This window comes from Phodopus roborovskii, unplaced genomic scaffold (assembly GCF_943737965.1).
Source record: "Phodopus roborovskii unplaced genomic scaffold, PHOROB, whole genome shotgun sequence".
Taxonomy (NCBI): Eukaryota; Metazoa; Chordata; class Mammalia; order Rodentia; family Cricetidae; genus Phodopus; species Phodopus roborovskii.
This window is the reverse complement of record NW_026126441.1, coordinates 1,048,736-1,069,989: the sequence shown is the minus strand read 5'-3', so window position 1 is coordinate 1,069,989 and position 21,254 is coordinate 1,048,736. Positions and strand designations below refer to the sequence as shown.

General features: G+C 41.4%; 1 pseudogene; it reads left to right on the top strand.

Moving 5' to 3' along the window:
* Positions 1 to 436: 436 nt before the first annotated feature.
* LOC127224523 (transitional endoplasmic reticulum ATPase-like) lies at positions 437 to 3,465 on the top strand (annotated as a pseudogene).
* Positions 3,466 to 21,254: the final 17,789 nt, after the last annotated feature.

Genomic DNA, 21,254 nt, shown 5'->3' with positions numbered 1-21,254 from the left:
GATAGCTCTGTTTTTAGGAAGTTGCGGGGACTACAAACAGGGTCTAAGATAAGAGTTCATATTTTTGCACTAAATTTGGGGGAGGGTGAGGCAGGAGGATTTGAGTTTGAGGTCAGTGGTGGGCTATACAGCGTTAAATCTAACTTTCCTTTGTTTTAGAGCTGCATGGGAGCTTATTTTGATTTTAGCAGAAAATATGTTTTTAGTTGTTTTGCTGTGTTTGGGCAATTCATACATTGTTGGAACAGGCCTTATAAACAGCCCCAACTTAGGTTTGAGTTATTTAACACCTTTGTCAGGCAAAAGGTGTATTGTGGTATATTCTCATGGAAATAGAGGGAATCAGAGATAAATTCCCTGGGATGCAGTAGGATTTGTTTCTGACATATTAAGGGAAGTGGGGTCTTGAGATAGTCAGATCTTTCTTTCTTTGCAGGTAGCCAATGAGACTCATGGCCATGTAGGTGTTGATTTGGCAGCCCTGTGTCTAGAGGCTGCTCTTCAGGCCATCCGGAAAAAAATGGACCTTATTGATCTTGAGGATGAGACCATTGATGTTGAGGTCATGGGCACTCTTTGGCGTTACTAAGGGATGATTGGCAAGTCGGACCATATTCACAAATTAAAACACAAATAGTTATTTTATATGTGCATCCATCCACTCAATTCATTATTCCTTTTCAAACACCCTTTAGTACCCCTCCTGAGTCAAGCAACTCATCAGCACTGGGAAACTGTGGTAGAGGTGCTTGCTAGTAACCTGGGAGGACATTGGAGGCTTGGAAGATGTCAAACGGGAGCTTCAGGAGCTGGTCTGTGTGGCAGTTTATTTCTTAGGGTGGTGGGTCATTGTCTTCAATATGTAGTACTTTCCATCTTTAGGTCTCAGACTCTGAAAATTTACTTAGAATTATGACTACAATTCAAAAGCCTGTTACCCAGTTTTAGGTAGTAAGAAGCCTATCTTTAAAACTAGCATCATAGACCAGTAGAGTGCCATTAAGTTGATGATATGTTTTGATTAATAACGTGTTTTATTTAAAAATATTGAGGTTGTCTCTTAAATCGTTTTGCTTTTTTCTAGTGATCCAGAGTATCCAGACAAATTTTCAAATTTGGAATGACTCTTCCAAAGGTGTTCTCTATGGACCTCTTGGTTGGGAAGATCTTTGCTACAAAGCCATTGCTAATGAATGTTAGGCTAACTTCATCTCCATTAAGGGTCCTGAGCTGCTCACTATGTGGTTAGGAAATCTGAGGCCAATGTCAGGGAAATTTTTGACAAGGTGAGCTATATGGGTACATTGTTTGTGCATTTGGGGGGCAAGGTAGGACAAGAGGCTATTTCTACAGAGTCGTGTTATTTAAATTTATTACTAGCTAGTGGGGGGCCTTGGTGATTACTGTGTTTTCTTTCAAAGTTTGAGATATTAATATTTGAGTTGATCTCTTCTCTCTCCCAGGCAACGGCAAGCTGTTCCCCTGTACTCTTCTTCGATGAGTTGGGATTCAATTGCCAAGGCTCGTGGTGGTAATATTGGAGATGGTGGTGAGCTGTTGACCGAAATACAATCGGGGATCCTGACAGAAATGGATGGCATGTCCACAAAAGAATGTGGTTTATCATTGGGAGCTACCAACCGGTCTGACATTATTGACCCTTATTAGTCCTAAGACCTAATGCAACTTGATTGGCTTATCTATATCCCACTTCCTGATGAGAAGTCCCGTGTCGCTGTCCTGAAAGTTACACCCGCGTAAGTCCCCAGTTGCCAAGGTAGGTGCAAAGTTGTTAGCCACGGGGACTTTTTCATCCTGTGAGATACCATTGGAGGATTTGTGGGTTTTCTAAAGGAAACATATGAAAGATTTAGGAATATTAGTATAATTTAAGAAATACAAAATAAAAATGGAGTGGCAGAGGCAGGAGTAGCTCAAAGGTTCATGTCTACCATGGGGAGGAGGGTACAAATACAAAAGTAGCTCTTTTATTTCCTTTAGGGATGTGGGGATTTGGAAATTCTATTAAGATGACAAAAATGTATTTTCTGGGAGCTGATCTGACAGAAATTTGCCAACGTGTTTGTAAACTGGCTATTCTTCGTGAATCTATTGAGAGTGAGATTAGAAGAACGAGAGAGGCAGACAAATCTATCAGCTATGGTGAGTCAGTACTCTGTTCAAATGTGCCATCTCTAGGGACCATCCTGATGACCTAGGGTTTGAGAGTAGAAGGCATTAGGAGAGTCCTTTGACTATGATATTAAGCAGGGTGTCTAAGAAAATGAATACTGAACAGCTGCTTGGGTGTGGTACATGTCTATTCAGCTCAGTGGTGGATACAGGAAGATGAGAAGTAAAGGAGCCTGCATGAGACTTTTCTTATCTCAAAAAAGGAAGTGAACCTATGTTGAAAAGTTTGGGTTGGCTATGTACCTGGGGTTTAAATTTGATGTCTTGAGGGAAATGAAAGTATGATAGAACAGGTTTTTTTTTTTTTTTTTACATATTCACAGGTTTTGGTCTGTATGTATATCGGTGTGAGGGTGGTCTGATTCTCTGTAACTGCCATGTGGGTGTTGGAATTGAGCTTTGTCCCTCCAAAGAGCAAATAATTTTTTAACTGTTGAGGCATGGGCTCCAACCCTGGGGAAAAGGATTTTTAAACTTCAAAGAGTCTGGACTTTTCCCATCCTGGTGGAGAAGGGAATCCATGCACTCTAAAATGGAAAATTAAGTATATGTATAAGAGCCGTAAAAAACTGAAATTTATAATTCTGTTCTACTGTGGTTCCAATGTTGGGAGGTTTGGTGAATGAATAAGAAATGAAAGTATTTTCCTTAATTTTAGAGGGTCTTGAAGTCAATAAACTACAACAATAATGTGGGGAGGGTAGGGAGTTGAGTGGACAGAGTGCAAGCTGGGTCCCAACTAGGAATAAGTGATTCCGTGGCTATCAACTTTATAGGGGTAGAAGAGGATGATCCAGTGCCTGAAATCCGAGGAGACTAGACTGCAGCAAGCCTGCGCTTTCGGCCCTGCCGCTCTGTCAGTGATAATGACATTCGGAAGTATGAAATGTTCGCCCAGACACTCTAGCAAAGTCGAGGTTTTCAGTAGCTTTAGGTAATGTTGTTATGGCAATGGACAGTCTTGGCAGGGGTTGGGGGACTTAGACAGAGAGTGGTGGGAGTCGCAGGAGGCTAGAGCAACAGTTGTGGAAAACTCCTATGGGCCCCATCCATATCCCTTTCTTATTTTTCTCTTTGTATAGATTCCCTTCAGGGAACTAGGTGGAGCGGGCCCCAGCCAGGCAGTGGAGGTAGCACAGGTGGCAGTGTGTACACAGAAGACAATGGCGATGACCTGTATGGCTAAGTGATGTGCCAGCATGCAGCGAAGCTGGCCTGGCTGGACCTTGTTCCCTGGGGGTGGGGGCGCTTGCCCAAGAGGGACCAGGGGTGTACCCACGACACAGTGGGATTCCTCGTCTGAACAGTTCTGCGCCAGTCAGGACTCTGGACAGGGGTTTTCTGTTGCAAAAAATTACAAAAGCTATAAAAAAAGTGATTTTCATTTGGGAGGTGAAGAGTGAATTACAGCAAGGAATTAAACCTTGGGCCTACACCATTTCTGTTGTAGTGTGGGGTGGTGCAGGCAACCTGTGGGGTGTGAACCAAGAGCACTATCTCCGCGCCATCCACCACAGTGGTTCTCAGTACTCTCATTATTGCCTAAGCCCTCCCTTACCCCTAACCAATCTGGGGTGGGATGAGGGGCCTGTTTATTGGGTGTTTATATAGAAAGTAGTTTGATTTTTATTTTTAGGCTTTTTGAAAGGACTTTGGAAGACTAACGTAAGCAGTTTCTAAAACCCCCCAAAAATAAAAAAAAAATGACATGGTTGTACAAGGGTACAATCAATGTTGGGTCAAATGGAGCCTGAGTCCCAACCACTGTGCCTCTTCTTTTTCCTGTTTGCATCCTAGCCAGCATATTCAGGGGGCCAAAAGAAAAGCAGTGAAAGAAAAGAAAGAAAAAAAAAAAAAAAAAAAAAACCCAACCTGCTTTTGTGGAGTGGTTGCATGCAGATAGGTTAGAGGGACAATGTTGTGTGTCAGTCTTCACCTCTCCCACTTTTTTTTTTTTTTTTTTTTTTTTTTTTTTTTTAAGACTAGGGTTTACTGTTCCTTCATTCACTGGCAGTTTTGGGGGGATTCTTTTTCCTCACCTCCTCAAGACAGGGTTCTCTGCTTGGCTGTCCTGGAACTCACTCTGCAGACAGGGAGTCTAGCCTCGAACTCAGAGAGATCCATCTCCCCAAAAGCTGGGGAATAAGGCTCGGGAGCCACCACCGCTTCACAGGGATTCTTTCTTCTCCCTTCCCATCAAGCTGCTGCCTTGAAACAGTAGGATTACTTCCTGTTTCATCTGACTTTGTGGGTCTTTCCAGTATTCAAACTCAGTTGTGTTTTGTTCCATATAATCCATTTCATCCTTTTTCCCCTTTCCTTAATCCATAATTAAGGATGGGGATGTGTTTATTCCTTATCTCCTTACCATAAGGGAAAACCACCAGAGACAGGATAACACCGGGATACCTACTTCCCAGGGGAACTAGTTACTGATCTGTATTTTGTACTTAGGAAGGCCTCTAAATCAGAAATTTCTAAAAAATTTCTTAACTACTACACTCCTGTAGATCCCAATAAAACCAGGTCAGCCTGGTTATTGGTGAATTCTAGGACAGTCAGGGTTGTATAGATTTTTATCTCAAAAAGTAAAGAAAAAGTGGGGAAAAGTTGGTGGGCAGTGAGAGATGACTCAACCATTAAGAACTCATACTCTTCTGAGGACTCTGTTCTTTGCACCACCCCACTTCTTCATTACTTGCACACAGACACACTATCTTAAAATCTTGGGAGGTTTGTGCATCCCAGCCAAACATTATTATTCCACTGCTAAACCTCCAAACATTTTATAATTTTGGTCATTCAAGAATATGCCATAGTTAGGGATTACTGTTTCTGAAGTCAGTACCATGATAACCGCCCTAAGAGGGTGATAAATAGCAGGGTAAATAGCTATCTGTTCACCAAGCAGAATTGGTGAACTGAATTTCAAGTACACTTGAACAAAATTACAAGGAACATAAGATGCTTAAGATTAGCTGAACATCTTGAATTTGTTCAATAATATATATATTATGTATTATTTATATATATAATATATATATAATGTATATATTTTTTGTAAGATTTATGTACTATGTATACAGGTGTTATTATGCCTGCACACCAGAAAGGCATCAGATGGCTGTGAGCCTGAAACCTTAGCCAGAGCTCTTATCATCTAAGCCGTTCTCTTCTCCAGCCCCCAAAAATAGATCTTTTTATACTTGTGAGGATTTGGGTGAGTTCCCCATGACTTAGCTTTTAGTCCTCTTGCCATTTGGGTATTCTGATTATGTGGTCTACACTACCTGCGTTTTGCACTGTGCAGTGTAGTCATCCTTGTAGGTTGGTACACATTACCTCATTAAGGCCCAGAGAGGCGCTCACTTGGAGAAAGACTTGGGATTCCATCAAGCTGTAAAGTATGGCCAAAGACATGGATCAATTTCCTCAAGACAGTGGGATGAGAGATAGTTACAGAAAGGTGCATTGGTATTTGGTTTAATTGTCATACTACCATTGATGGAGACCTTTTTAATCAGTTTTTTCTTTGCTAAAATGTTTGAAAATGCTCTCTGAGCTATAGGGTACTTTCTTTTAAGAAGAATATGATTAAAGAATGAGTTTTAGATAAAACTGGGAGTAAACAGTGTAACTAACAGAAAAAGAGGGCCAACATTTGAAAGCAGGAAAGGGCATATGGAAAGGTTTGGAGTGAGGAAAGGGAAGGAGGAAATTATGTAATTATGGTTTTAAAACATAAAATACATATAAGAGACTTTATATATAGACTATAGAGACTCAATATAGCAAAAAGCTGAGATAGAGTATAACTAACAACCTAAGATCTATTTGGGGTCCAAGATACTCTCAGAATTTGCCTTTAGAAAGTTCAAAGCATGTACATTTACATAGCTTTATATTGCACAATTTTGAGACAGAATAAAACTGTAGTCCTATTTAAAATTCATTAGGGTAAACTAGACTGTTCCTTTCAGAGGACCAGTCTCTTCTTGAATGTTTATATCAAAGGCTTATAATACCTTCCAAGTTAATAACTGATGTGGTTAGCAATTGAACCTGGAACCTTGTGCATCCTAGTTACACACTCTACTGTTGGCTACAGCTTATTTCACAAAACCATGTGTAGTCTATGCATTAGGCTTCTCAAGGGCCAGAAGAGTTGAATTTAGGAGGTAGAGTTACAGGTTGTTGGTGAACCACTCCAGGAAGCTCCTGGGACTGAAATTTGCTCCCTTCCATAAGAGCAGGATGCTCTTAACCTTCTTAAGCTCTGAAATTTGGACTCTGTGGAGAAACAGGTCATCAACAGGGCATCTACAGGACTGAGAACAAGGGGGAAACCAAGTACCAAAAATAAGAATTCCTGAGTCGTATGAGGGTAGAGGATAACACTGAGTGATGGACTGCATAGGGTGTGCTTGAGCAGGGCAAGGCAAAGAGAGGTACCCTGAGTTAATTTAGTACTGGTTAGGGAATCACCTATAAAACACTTTTCATATCCTCCTTAAAGGCATTTTTATGCAAAAGTGAGAAATTAAGAGGGTTTTGAAATACTATTGCCATATTTAATATTAATTTACTTTTTGAGCTTGGGGTGTAAAATTGCTCATTTATGTATGGTCTTGGTTTGATCCCTAAAAATTCTACAAAAGAAGCCAATTCACTCCCTTCCCTTATTTTTTATTTTTGCATTGTAAATTTATTTTGAAATTATGTATTAAGGTTCTTTCATGTGTTTTATTTGGAACCCATGTGTGCTTGTGTCCCTAGAGGCCAGAAAGGAGTGTCGTTATCCCCTAAAAAAACTGGGAACCGAAGAAAGTTAAGACACTAGATGGGTGCTGAGAAACACAGGTCCTGGGAGAGTAGGCAGTTCTATCACCACTGGGTCATCTTTCTGGCCCCCAGAGAGAGAGTGACAAGTCCATGGGTGAGGTCACACAAATTTCAGGAGTCAATTTCTCATCCATGGAATCCAGAACAAACTGGTTGTAGGTTCTGGGGACAAACACCTTATCCACTGAAAGTTACTTCACCAGTCCCTCTCCCTTTCCACCTTTTTATTTGAGACAGGGTCTTACATTGTGGTCCTGACTGGCCTGGAACTTTTGTAGATCACATTGGTCTTAACTTCAGAGATCTGTCTGCCTCTAACCCTCTTAGGCTGGGATTAAAGGGAGAGTACACCATCATATTTAACCCTTTACTCTTAAGAAACCCAATCATCTAACTTATACATATTGTTGTGCCTACATAATTTAAATTATTCTTAGGGTTTGGGGCTTGAGTTGTCTGTTGAGACCAAGTTATCTTCAACTTTGGTTTTTCCTTTTGTTATCCTTTTCAAGTGCTGGCAGTGGTGGCACACACCTTATTAAAAAGTCTTAAAGCAGAGGCAGCATGATCTCAGTGAGTTCAAGGTCCTGGGTCTGTCTACAAGGGCCACAGAGAAATCTCATTCAAAATAAAATAAATAAGATCAAGTGTTATTTTTAGAGATGTGGCACCACAATGGCCAGCTTTCATAATTTACTTTTTAAATAGGGGCTACGAGAAGTGTTGTGTTAGTCAGGTTTGGGAGTTAACATGTCTCTAGTCCCAATGCACAGGAGGCAGGGGACTTCATGAGTTTGGTGTCAGCCTGGTCTACAAGTCTATGGCTGTTATAATAGAGAAACCCCCAAAAGTAGGAGCATTATAAAAATTTTAAAATAAAAGCAAAAGTTATTCTGAGGCAAGGTCTTAACTGAGGCTGACTCTCTCAATTTAAGGGCGATCCTCTTGTCTTGACTGTCCGGCATGATTACAGGTCTGTACTCAATTACACGTAGGCAAAACTTATTTGCAGTGGCCAGAAATCATCTTTTCATGTCTCTTAGGGTAGGTAAATGTCTGTCTCCTTCATAGAGTACTTTTCTTTACAATGCTGAGAATTATGTATGCTAAGTAAGTGTCTCACACTACAGCCATATCATAGTCTCACATGAAATTATGTTAATTTCCTTGTGGTAATTAGTTTATTGATGCAATATCCTGCTTTCATTGTCTGTATTGATCTTGGAACTTTTGGTCCTCCCTGACCACCTCTATATTGGGAGATTATAGGGTACAGGCTACTTTTTAGTCTATTATTGTGGCATTTACATTTCTTTTTTTTTTTTTGAGATACTACTTTTAATTTTTTTTTTTCTTTTGGTACAGGTGGTGGGAAACAGGGTCTCACTATTCACCACTGGCTGTCCTGAAATCCTAATAATAGTTTCTTGTGATTGTCTCAAAACTTAGAGATCTGTCTGTCTCTGCCCTGGGGAGTTCAGCATCAAAGGTGTGTTATCAGGGGACCTTTCTGAGTGTCAGCCTCATTCCCTTCAGGGTCTTCAGGGCAAGACACTAAACAGAAAAGTGTAGAGGGTGGCTGGTTAAAGGGGATCTGAGTAAGGAAATGGATCAGTCTACACACATATTTTCTCATGTCTCTATTTCAAAAGATCTCCTGATCTCACAAAGTTTCCAGGTTATATAACACACATTGTGACAATTAGCTATCTCTGGCAATAAAGAACATTTCAGGCATGCACTTTTCAGGGCACCTTTGTCCTATTATGTCTCAGAGAGGGTGTGGCAAGAAAGTGCTCATAATATCTGAAAAGAGTAAATAGAGGGAAAAGGGGTTATGGTAGTGAAAATTTAGGTCTATTATTTAGCCTTAACAGCCAGGGTTTTTGTTCCCACTGATCCCTGAGTGAGAAGAGTTTCTTTCCTTTCTGGGGCCTTTTCGAGAAATACAAGGTACCCAGTATATATTTCATAAATCAAGATTATATAGCCAAATGAAAACTTCATCCTCTTGACTTCCCACAGATATATAAAAATCTAGTAGATCAGAATGTAAATATGAGACCCATACTTGTACAGGCTGTGAGAGAGAATGTGTTAGCACATTTAAAATTACAGGCAAAGTAACAGATATTTCAGGTCCCTATTTCTTTGCAAACCTTATAAATAAAAGTTTCTTCCATATCAGAAGTTAACTTTGATGGGTTGACACCAGGAATATTACACTTTCTACTTCGTACAAACGATAAGGGCTTCCTACAGCATATACTCATATATTACTTAAAGACAAGGTTTTGTTGCAGGTTCCATCTAGCCTTGAATTCAAACTGATGTCTTACCTAAGTACTCCTGATGTTGAGATTACAGGTGTGTACCAGCATGCCTACTCTTACTACTTTTATAATTTTTTTTACATTTATGTATTTGTATGCATTTTAAGTATGGTTCAGGGTGTTGAGGTATAGGTCGGGAAGATAAGTTTGCAGGAGTTGTTTTGAACTGTGGGCCTAGGGATTAATTAGTCATTAGGTTCATAGTAATGGGATTTACTTCGCTGGAACCATATAGCTCAGTAGTCTGGGGCTTAGTAAAAAAGTTAATTTCACAAAATTATTATGTGTTAATAAGGTCTTTTTTTTAGTAATTTCTTAGCTTGGGGATGTCAAGAACGTCCGATAGTCATACCATATTCAGACTTAGACATATCATATTCAAACTTTCCAGTAGGTCAAAACATCATCATTTACAACTATTTTGACCAGGGCCAGTATAACAAATTACATCTATATGTCCTTGGTCAAATTTTTTTTTTTTTTTTTTTTTTTTTTCCTTAGACAGGGGTTTCTTGCGGGGGTCTGGAACCCATTTCACTAGACCAGGTTGGTCTTGAACTTTGAAAACAGAGGTTGGGAAACTAGCACAGGCCCCTACCACTCATTTTGTTTGTTTTGTTTTCTGACTAGGTTGTTATTTCAGGTTGAGGTTGGCTGGAACTCACTATAGAGCCCAGGCTGGTCTCAGACTTGGGGAGTCATCCTCTGTTTCCCTCATATCTCCATATCCTCAGCTGCTGGGATTACAGTTGTGGTCCACTCATGCGCATACATATTGCTTGGTGGGTTTTTCCCCCTTTCCCCCACTCCCTAAAAACGGAGGTGAGGGATTAGGGGCCTGCGGCCTTCCCACATAGTGAGACTTAGGTTCCATTCCCTTTGTCTCTAAAAGACAGAAGACATTTTGCTGTGGAGGGAGACTTGCTTTTCCTTATAATTTGGGGTTGGTCTGTGGTCCCAGTGTAAAACTAGCTAGCATTATCTCTTTTACTCAATTTTTATGACATACACTTGAAATTGTGTTGACTTTCTAGAGAACTATAGCAGTGAAAAATATATTGGAAAGTGATTTAGGGCAAACGGTCTTGTGAGAAATGACTGACTAAGGAAAGTGATAGTGGAGATGATTTGAAACAGATTTATAGGGTGTTAGCTCAATGATGGGATTAAAGCAGACGAGTATAGGGAAGAATTAAGAATGATGGGTTTAGCTGGCTGTGGTGGCGGCATGTCATAGGGATTTTCTAAAGGGGGAGGGCAGAGGCGTGGACACAAGTCAAGGCCTCACTGGGGTGGTGGTACTTCCCTTTTAATCCCTGTAGCATTTGGGGGAGGTAGAGGCAGTCATTTTCTTAGTATAAGGTCACCTGTCTATAATTTTGAGTCTAGGAACATATACAGGTTCAGGAAGGGGAGACCTTATGGGGGGAAAAAAGTTAAAGGAAAAGTAAGTTTTTCATAAATGAGGGGTCCTATGGATCAGGTTTAGAAATGCTGAAAATGTTCCCATATTTTGCTCTATGGTCTATTTAGTGAGTGGACCCTAGAGTATGGGACAGGAAATTAAGCAATATTTAGGATTAGACTTTACTAAATTCATGCTCAAATGTTTGTTTACCAACCCCAAATATACAAACTATAAATGTTCCTGGAAAATTACTTAGAAAAACAAGGTCATAAAGGTATCGAGTGGCACATGCTTGTAACCCTAGCACAAAGTTTGAAATAGCCCGTTCACACGAGTCCACTCAAAAAAAAAAAAAAAAAAAAAAGGAGAATGTTGACCTGGCACTGGTGGTACCCAGCACTCAGGAGACAGAGGCAGGCATTCTAGGAGTTCAAGGCCAGCCTGGTCTACAGAGCTGGGTTCCAGGACAAGCAGCGCAGCAATACAGAGAAACCCTTGTCTTGAAAAAAAAAATAGTCTTAAAACTACATAAGATGTGGAAGACTTTGATATATTAAGAGTCATTGTAAAAACAAAACTGGAAGGGAAAATGTTTGCAGTTATCATGAGAAATTGAGTTAGTACCCCTTTTTTTCCTCTTAATGTTTTTTAGTTAATTTGGTACTATTATTTCATTAAGGGAATTTGATTGACTTAATACATTTTATATGTAGATGATGTGCTTTCTAAGATGTCTATGTTCTATTTTGAGCATTGTGGGTCTCACTATATAGCTTTAGCTGGTCTGGGTCTCATAGTTCTGTTTGCCACTGCCTCTTGGATTACTTAGCTAAATTTTGTATACCAAATCTACTGGTACTATAGCAAGTGTGTCTACATCCTAATCTATGTAACCTGTGGATGTGTTATTGTACATACAAAGCAGAATTAAGGATGAAAGAGGGAGTAAAGTCATCATTCATCATCAGATTTTTTTTTTTTTATTGTTTTGTTTCAAGACAGGCTCTCCTGGTGTGGCCCTTATTGCCTGGGGATTTATAAAGATCTGTCTGTCTGTTCCCCTGCATGCTGAGGTTGGAAGGTGTGCCACCATGTCTGGTTCCCTTTCAATAATTTCTTAAGACAAATGCTAAGTCTGGGCCTTATAACTTAAGAGTGCTAAAGCCCTGATTTGGTAAACTAGGCAATGTCTAGGGGGATTGTTCAGGTGGTGGTTCACATAGTTACAAGTGATCCTTAAAAGTGGGTGCTATTTGGCCAGGGGACATATTAGGCAGGTAAAAGCTACTTTGAATGTTCAAGACCCCAAGTCTGGGTTCAATCCTGCCCTCTCCCCCACAAAGGAAGAGAGAAACAAGAGAGGGGCTTGAAGACATAATGTGAGAGACCTGTCTTATTCTTGATGGCTTTTTAAGTGTAGAAAGGGGAGTTAGCTAAGGTTCATAACTATTCCTCAGAAGCTAGGAAAAGACAAGGCAGGAAAGAGTTGCATCTCTGCTTGTCCCTCAATTTATTTTGTGAGATGTGTTGGACTTTTAAAATGTATTTTGTCTGAATTATTGTATCCATTCAGCTAGTACCATACCACACTAAGAGTAAGCTTCTGGAAAATGGGTAAAAGCTATATAGTCAGCAATTACTAACCAAGAAAATGGGGTTGGGGGATTTAGTTAAGAGGTAGGGCACTTTATTAGACAATTGCGCAATCTCTAGATTTAGTCTCTAGTAAAGAAAACAATTACAAATCTCCACATCTCTCAAAATGTTTTGTGACCTTGGGGCAACTAGTTTACTCCATAGCGAGAAGAGCAGGGTTGAGAGAAAAGAGCAGAGTTGAGATGTAAATGAGAAGAAAATGATTAGAAATATTGGTGGTAAGCTAAACTCTTATGGCATACACCTTGGAGTTCTTTGGAACTTGGGGTGTTGAGGGAGGAGGATAATAAATTAAGACTAGTCCAGGCTATACAAGACCCTGTCTCAAAACAACAACACACTATATAGGTCAAGTAAAATGAAGAGAAGGATCTTTATGTGTGAAATATAAACAACAAGTTGTTTTTATATCATTGGTACTTAGTGAAATGGGTGTATTGGTACTTAGGTGAATGGTGTACAAAGTGTTTGTCTCTCAGAAAACAGCACCAGGATGTGTTCCTCTGACCCTGCAGCTTTTTATCATGATTTCCATAATTACATTATCATTAGAACAATTTTCCGATAGTCTTAGGCAATGCCTGCACAAAGGGTTGCCTCAAACCCCTGGGTTTGAGAACCCCTGTTTAGAACCTAATTCACAGGATATATTCTAGAAGAATAGGGGAACTGGTATCTTTAGTAACCTATACATTAAAAGAAGACGCAAATAGGATTTGTCTAAGAACTACTCTTATTAGGATTAGAAAATTTGTCTTTATTTCTGTACCCACACCTGGTTTGTCTAGGGTTGTGAGATACTGGGTGCCAGTACTATCATACTTTTCTGACTGGGTTTAGTTGGCAGGCGCCCACGGACACCTGAAATTTAATAACAACCTTGAAACCCTTTCTGTTGGGGACGCTGGGAGTGTGGGAGGATGGGGAGCTGCTTCTCCTTGGGGCCCAAGCACAGTGCTTACAATAGTGAGGCTTGTGTATCACCAGCTACCCAGCCTTGCCCTTTGTTGGGATCCTGGGGACCACAGCATTTGAGAGAAACTGCTGAAAGGCAACATGTAGGATAACGCTGAGCTCTATCCTGAGACTTTAGGAAATCTGTGTATAGGGATCTCTGTTGGTCTACTTGTCTACTGGGCTATTTTTCCCTGTGGCAGTGGGGATGATCCCAGTCTTTGGGTCCCTCTACATTTTCATTTTGATTTTCTTGGGACTCTTTTCTTTTTATTGGCAGGCGCTGTCTTGTCTCGAATGCCCTCTTACAGGACCAGAGCCCTGTATTTGGTGGGCTTTTCCATTCCTAAGCAGTTTTGGCTATCTTTGGTAATGTGAACATTCCCTGGGGATAGTGTCTTGACTAATACCTTCCCTTTAATCCCCTTGTTTTTTGAGACTTTGTTCTTATTTTTATTAGAAGGGTGTGTAGGGTGGTGAGGGGTCTGGGACAACTGAGGTTCTGTGTCCTTGAACTTTTGAGGGATCACCACTTGCAGAAAGTGAGTGGGGGCTGAGAAGATGAGTCTGATGTGGAAATAAGAGAGTTCCAAGACTGAGGCAGTTGGGGAGTTAAGTATTGGGGGTCGGCATGTGCGAGTGTTGTGGGCCCGGGATTTGAGGTGGGGTCATTTTTTGCCTCTTTAGTCTGATCTTTAATTTTCTCTACTCCATTGTCAGGCATGGCCTACAGGGTGGTCACACACCCCTGAGACAAGTTCCACCCCTGGGAAGATGGGAGCCTTGCTCCTATCACTTCTGAGAGCATCTCTTCTCCTTTTCTGTAGACCACACTGGTTGGGGTTCAGACCTAGGGTTTTTTAGTCAGGGAAATGGGAGTACAGCATGGTAGTTGCAGAGGGATTTATTACCAGAGGACCGGGGGTCTGGGAGGCCTCTTGTTTTTTGTACATTTCTCATTATTATAAATCTTCACTGTCAGGGGTGTGGCTCTGTGATGTGGAGCAGAGAGAAAGGCTGTAGGTTGGTAATATGGCCCAGAGTCCTTTCTCTGCTCTGATCGCTGACTCTATGGGCTTCCATATTGCATCAAGTTTCCATTAGGCTCACTTATGTGAGACTTCTGAAATAGAGTTTGAGGTGAGCTGGATTCCCAAACTGAGGATACAAAAACACAAATAATTTTTATTTGAGCCATAACCCTCCAGCTGGGTTAGAGAGACCTCGAGGAGCTCATTCCAATAGATGTTGGGACAGTTTTGCACGCACGCTCAGAGGCTTGCTGTTATTTTTTTCTTTGAATGTTCTCACACCAAACTTAGATGTAAAATGGGTTCTCCAAGGGCTAACTTGAGGGGTGGCTGTGCAAGAGCTGGGGATGGGAGTTGAGGTTCAGAAATGGAGACTCAAAGACAAACATTTTCTTGTATGCTCAGTATCCTTCCATGTAGCTTCTGATCTAGGGAAGTCATCCACAGTATTGATTCTGTGTGTCTTCTGGGTGTGCACATAGGTGGTACAAGGGTCAGGGACATGGGGAAATCACACACCCATAGCTTCTTTCTCTGCCCCTCTTGGTCTCCATAAGCTTTAGACTCTAAAAGACCTTTGGGGGCCCAACATTGAAAGTTCAAGGTGACAGACAGAGGGCATCCTAGGTCTGAAACTAGGTCTGGTATAGACACGAAGATTTTCTGTGCTAGGTTTACCTCAATGGAGTCTCAGATCCCAATGGGACACATGCAGGAACAATTTCATAGAACCACATGTTGCAAGTCCAAGGCTGGTGCTCTGGGTGGCACCCGTGGTCCAGACAGGTCCCTTAGGGTTCTCTGGTGTTCTGACAGGGAGGTCTAGAAGAGGGCAGGGGGCTGACACTGGAGACTTAGAAATAGGCTGGTTTCTTCTATGTCCCATGTTTTCAGAAGTCCTCAGTGCAGAAAGTCCCTCCTTTTTGGGGCTAACATTTTTTACTCTTGACAGAGAACCTGGTGGTTGACAGGGAGGGGCTGGCATTGGGGGACTGGCAGCATTTAGGGTTATCTTTATGCCAGGTGATTCTCCACTGAATTTCATGCATTCAGGGGGGAGTTCTGAGGGTCAGTTTCTTGAGGTCTGTCATAACTAGAATTATGTATCTCGAGATTGGGGGGCATAGATCTGAGGGTTCTATTTTGCACCTCAGGGTTTCCTTAGAGAGCTTCAATCCAGACAGTTCTCTCATGGGTATTATTTTCATATTCTGTCAAAGTTGGGTGGGGCTTTTATAGGCCAGACAGAGATTCAGAGGCTTTGGAAGCTCGTGTTGTTTCATGGTTGTCTGTAGACCCCTCAGACCTAGTTAGGGACTTTCGCGAGGGATTAAAGTATACAGTAGAGAGGGCAGAAGGTGAGTCTGATTAGGTTATTGAGTATTGGGGTCCCCACATGCCTCCTCCAGGTCTCTGGGGATGAATACACAAGAATGTGGAAGGTCTGATTTTTGGAGCTCAGGCTGTGAGTGTAGGGCTTGATTCCTAGAGACACAAGGAACCCTTTTCTGCTGTGTAAAGCACTGTGTGTGTGTGTCGGTGTCAGATATGATTCCCCTTTACAACTATGCTGTGCTACTTAAGATTGGGAGGGCACTAATGTGGGGACAAGAGGGAAGGTGAGACAGAACTAGTTGAGAACCAGGTACAAATTCTTCTCTTAGATTTTCATAGGTATATTTTTTAGGGAGTAGATAGTAGGTTGGTGCGATAATAGGGAAGCAACAAGTTGTACACAGGCAGGAAGTGGAACCTTTGTTGGAAGAAGACAGCGGACAAATAGACAACTTTAGTGGAGAAGGGCCTCTGAGTCAGGGAAAGAATCTCTGGTGACTTTACCAGGCAAGGATGGAAGACCCCAGAAGAGATTCCATTTTTTCATTGCAGGGGAACTCCTGGTTATCTTGTTCCCTACTGCAGGTTGGCTCAGGATCTGGAAGGTAGGGAAGGATCTGGAAGGGCTTGAGGTTGTGGGAAGATTTGTTCTTGTATCCTCAGAGGTCTTGGGAGGGCCCCCAGAACTATTGGTGGGATGGCTGGGTGGGTCTCAGGTGCGAATTGATTTCCAGTGGGAAGTATCTTTAAAAGTGAGAATATGGTTTTAGTGGGCTTCCAGAGATACGATTCTTCTTCCTTCTCTTCCCAATATTCTCTTCCTAAAGACTTTTATTTGCACAGAGAATCAAGGGAAGGCAAAATGGTGCAGAAGTTGTAGTCCCTAGGGAATAAGCATAATACTATTAGGTATGATGGTTTCTTAGAGATGTGTGATGTGTCATACATCTATTAGTTTTGTTCTACATTGCAGGTTCACCTTGCCCCACAGCTTCCATGAGGGTCACTAACCTTGCCTTTCATGGGCATTGTTTATGTCAAAACCCAAGTTCTTATTTAGAGATCACCATTTCCTGGTCGTACCCTAGGGTCAGTGATTAGTCACCTATTTCAAATCATGTCACTGAAAGCACTCACCCAGCCAGTGTACTCCCCAGTCAGAACACTTATCAGGGACCACATTCATAAATAACAATGGTCCTTCATTTGACCCACATGTCATTTCATTAGTTGTCTGGATCCACATCCAAGTCATTGGTCACCTACCTTGTCTTGTATCATCATGTCTCCTGAGCAACCAGAGCCAAATATGAGCTATCTTCCCAATTTATTAACCATCTTTGCATTCACAAACCAAGGAACAAGAATAATATCACCAGATTCCCTTGGGACTTTGGGAGGCAGACAGCCAGTTGGCTTTGCAAATGTCTGGCAGGTCAGAACATGTTGCTAGCTGACCTTGGGAGAAGCCCAATATCTCCTGGCCCCAAGCAGGTCTCTTCTAGCAGCCATTCCATTTTCTAGCTTAGGGCAGTTTCTGAGGTCACCACACATCATAGAACACAGAACTCCGGACCCCCCATGGGATCCTAGAGCCTTCTCCTGGAGCTTAGGGCCAAAATGTTACCTCTATTAGACAACGTATCTTAAGCAGTGAAATCTCAGTGCTGCCCTCATCTCGATTGTCAGAGTCAGAGCTAAGGCATGCTTTGGGCACACATTTTAACGTTGGAACTAAGGCCATCCAAACTCGAGTTTTCATTTCCTGTCTATGGAAATCTCAGTCAAACAACTAATACCTCAGGGGTTTTATTTGTTCTCTTTTTATTTATTTATTTGTTTGTTTTATTTTTGTTTTGAGACAGGGTCTCTCCATAGCCCTAACTATCCTGGGAATTCACTAGGTAGACCAGGCTGGTCTCAAACTCAGAGATCCACCTACTCTTCCCAACCAAGTGCTGAGAGACAGAGTCTCTTGTAAAGTCCCTAATTGTCCCTGGAACTCACTTTGTAGACCAAACCGGTTTTAAACTCAATGAGGTCTGTCTTACCTCTGTTTTCTGGAATGGCTGGGAGCTAAAGGGGTGTGTTTCACTGCACCAGGCCTGTTACCTCAGGGTTTAGGTAAAATAAATATATGTATTTAGAAAAATAACTGGTATATAGTTTGCTACATATATATTTATGTGTGTGTTATATATATATATATATGTATGTATGTATGTATGTAAATATATATATGTATATATTGTATTTTGTGACGGTGACCCTGGAACTTATTTTGTAGATCAGGCTGGTCTCAAACTCACAGTGATCTGCCTGCCTCTGCCTCCTGAGTGCTGAGATCACAGGGGTGCACTCCCACTTCTGTGTGTTTTTACCTCCTAGCACACAATTAGTTTTCTTAGGCTTTTCATAATACTTGGTTTTAGTTGTTTTTCACCCCAACCCCCTTTCCTCCTTGTCGTTCTCCCTTGTACTCCCGCCCTTTTGTTCCATATATCCTTTTCCACTTTCATATTACATGTTCTGTTACCTTTCTACTGTTCTTTGCTAAAGTTCTTTTTTCCTTCATTGGCCCCTTTTAGTTTCCTGATCTTCTACACTCACCCTTACACCCCATAAATATAAGACGAAGAAAGTTAGAAGCTAGGGATCTGTATGCAAGAGAATATGTTATTTTTATTATTCTGAGCCCGAGGTCTTAGTTATGATTTTTTTTTTTTTTTTTTTTTTTTTTTTTTTTTTTGGTTTGGTTGGTTTCGAGGCAGGTTTCTCTCTGTATCCCTGGCTGACCTGAAATTCACTCTGTAGACCAGGTTGGCCTCAAACTCACAGAGAGCCACCTGCCTCTGCCTCCCAAGTGCTGAGACTAAAGATATGCACCACTACTGCCCAGCTCAACAATCACTTCTTTATTCAAGGCAAGCTAAAGCATTTCTGATGCCATTTTTCAGGATCTGTGCTATTAAACTTATCAACAAACATGCCGAGAAAATCAATGGGGCTATAGTTTCATTAATTACAGTACAGTATCCAGGTATTTACCAGCTGAGTTTTTCCCAGTGAGGCCATATCATGTGAATCTTCTTGTCTATGGAACCATCTGTTTTGGTTATGTTGAAGGCCATTTTGAATTCTGTTCACATATGGCATACATATTGGGTATTGCCCTCTGAAAGGCTTCTTGGTGATCTTGGTCTTGGCCCTTGGATCGATATAGTAGAGTCACTATACCTTGGTTAAACACTTGCTGTTATGATCTCTGTCATTACTAGTCCTTCAGCATTAGTGCAAAGGAAAGAACACACACTAAATAGGTAGTACACTAACAGTCTATTTGTTTTGCTCTGAGCTTCCCAAGAGTTAACCAAATTCCAAGTCTTTTTTTTGTTGCTAGAGCCTATTTCTGCCAGCAAAAGACACTTCACAATGAGGGAAACTAAAGTGAAGAAAGAAGATCTGGAATACCAGTTTTCTGGTTCTTCCTTGGCTCTAAAAATGGGAAAAACTGGTATTGCTATGACATATGCCCACCAGTGGCAGTGTGACAGTAGACCAAATGTCTCAGACCAGTTTTCTGAGTTTTGATTTTGAACAAATTATTTAGCTTCCTGAGGCTTGTATTCTGAGATACTTGTCTATGTTCTCTACAGCATGTTGATAATGGACAGAAAGCCTACAATAAAGTGTTATTGTGTGATCGAGCTCATTAGTTGTCATTGGCTACTGACGCACCCACCCCAGAGCCTCCTAAGAAAGACTGTTATAGTTAGCTTCTTAATTAATTTTGGTATATGTGACCAAGACTTAGAGAGCTTACTAGAAAATAATGTCATAGACTCAGGGACTGGTTTGTTCTTGAGGTGACTGGGGCTGGAGATGGAGGGCAGGGATTCACTAATCTCTTCAGGCCTTTTTCCTAGTGTGACCCCCCCGCCAGTTTAGGCCCCAGTGCAGGTTGGATTGGCAATCAGGGGAAGGGTAACCAGAGAATTTCTGAAAGAAATTTCTGGCACAAAGAATAATAAGGTTGTGACATTAGTGACACATACAATAAGATGTGATTGACTTCTTAGGCCTAAAGGGCCTTCCTGTCCTTGTTTTGCCCCTGTCTGTGGCAGGCACTTCTGGTCTTTTTTAGTCATATGGAGAAGATTGCTGGTGAAGCGGCAGGGCTTGTAGCAAGTGCTCTGCTTGGTGGGCTCTCATGAAGCAGGGTAGAAACTGACCCTCTCCTTGGGGGAGGTTAGGTAAGATGCTACTCCTGCAGTGTCCCTGGCCCACAGCTCCGTGCTCCTGTTAGTGTCCCTGGCATTCACAGTTCCTCTGGCCTGGAATCTTCCTGACTTTTTGGCCTCATCCCTCCACCAGACCCCTCTTGAAAACCACTCAATAGTTTCTTTGGGTGATCCTGCTTATAGTAGCCTATTTAAGGGAACCTGTCAATTGCGCACAGTGGATAACCACAGACGCACTAGCTATAGAGATGGGGGATCCTCCAGAGACTCAGGGCTTCCCATGCCATACTCTACCAGTCTTGTAATTTTGCCCAACTTGTTGGCTTCCTCCCCATTCACTGTAAAAACAGTATCCTCTGCCTCTGTTACAAGGCTATTTTGCCTTAGGCCCAGGTAATGTCACTAACTTTTTTCTGCCATCTACCTCTGAAATTAATAATATCCAATTACATTTTATTTATTTTTTTTGTATGTGTGTGGGTACAAATGGCATGGCACATGTGGAGAGGCAAGAGGACAATTTGCAGGGAGGTTGATCCTCCTTCCACCACAAGGACCCCAGGTATTGAATTCAGGTTGTTAGTTTTGGCAGCCAGCACCCACTGAGCCTCTGGCTTGTCCCCTTCCTTTTTAGGCTCTTTCGCAGAGACCTAGTGGGCCTGTCTTGTTCTGCAGTTAACCTTTGATTTCACTTCGGGGCTCGGGCCAGGGTCTCTGCTACTAGGCATTTTTTCCCCCAAACTTGTGTTATTTTCTTTAGTGCTGGGATTTTGCTTTCCATTTGATAAGTAGTCTAGCCACACTATGCCATAGCTGTAGTGTTCTGGGTGCCTTGAATTGAACTCAGAAAAACACATCTTAAGCAGTTATTTTCCAGCAAAGAACCTCTTCAGTGGCATTCTTAGTTCAGGGTCTCTCCCTTTCCCAACAAAAAAAAATTTTTCACAAAATAGGCTCATGGCTGAGATACTGCCCTGTGAGTACCTTTCCATTATCTCCATGCAGAGCACAAAGGTTCTTATCATCTTTTACATTTATTCATCTCAATTTTTATTATTTCATTTTCACTGTGTGCATGTCTGTTTTTGCATGTGTGGATCCATGTGTGTGTGTGCACAAACACATGCCCTTTTGAACATATTATTTTTGTAATGTAAATACTGACTTATGCAGGAATCTTTTTTTCGATTTTTTTTTTACATTTAATTTTATGTGTATGAGTGTTTTAACTTCATGTATGTTTTGCACCGTGTATGTAGTG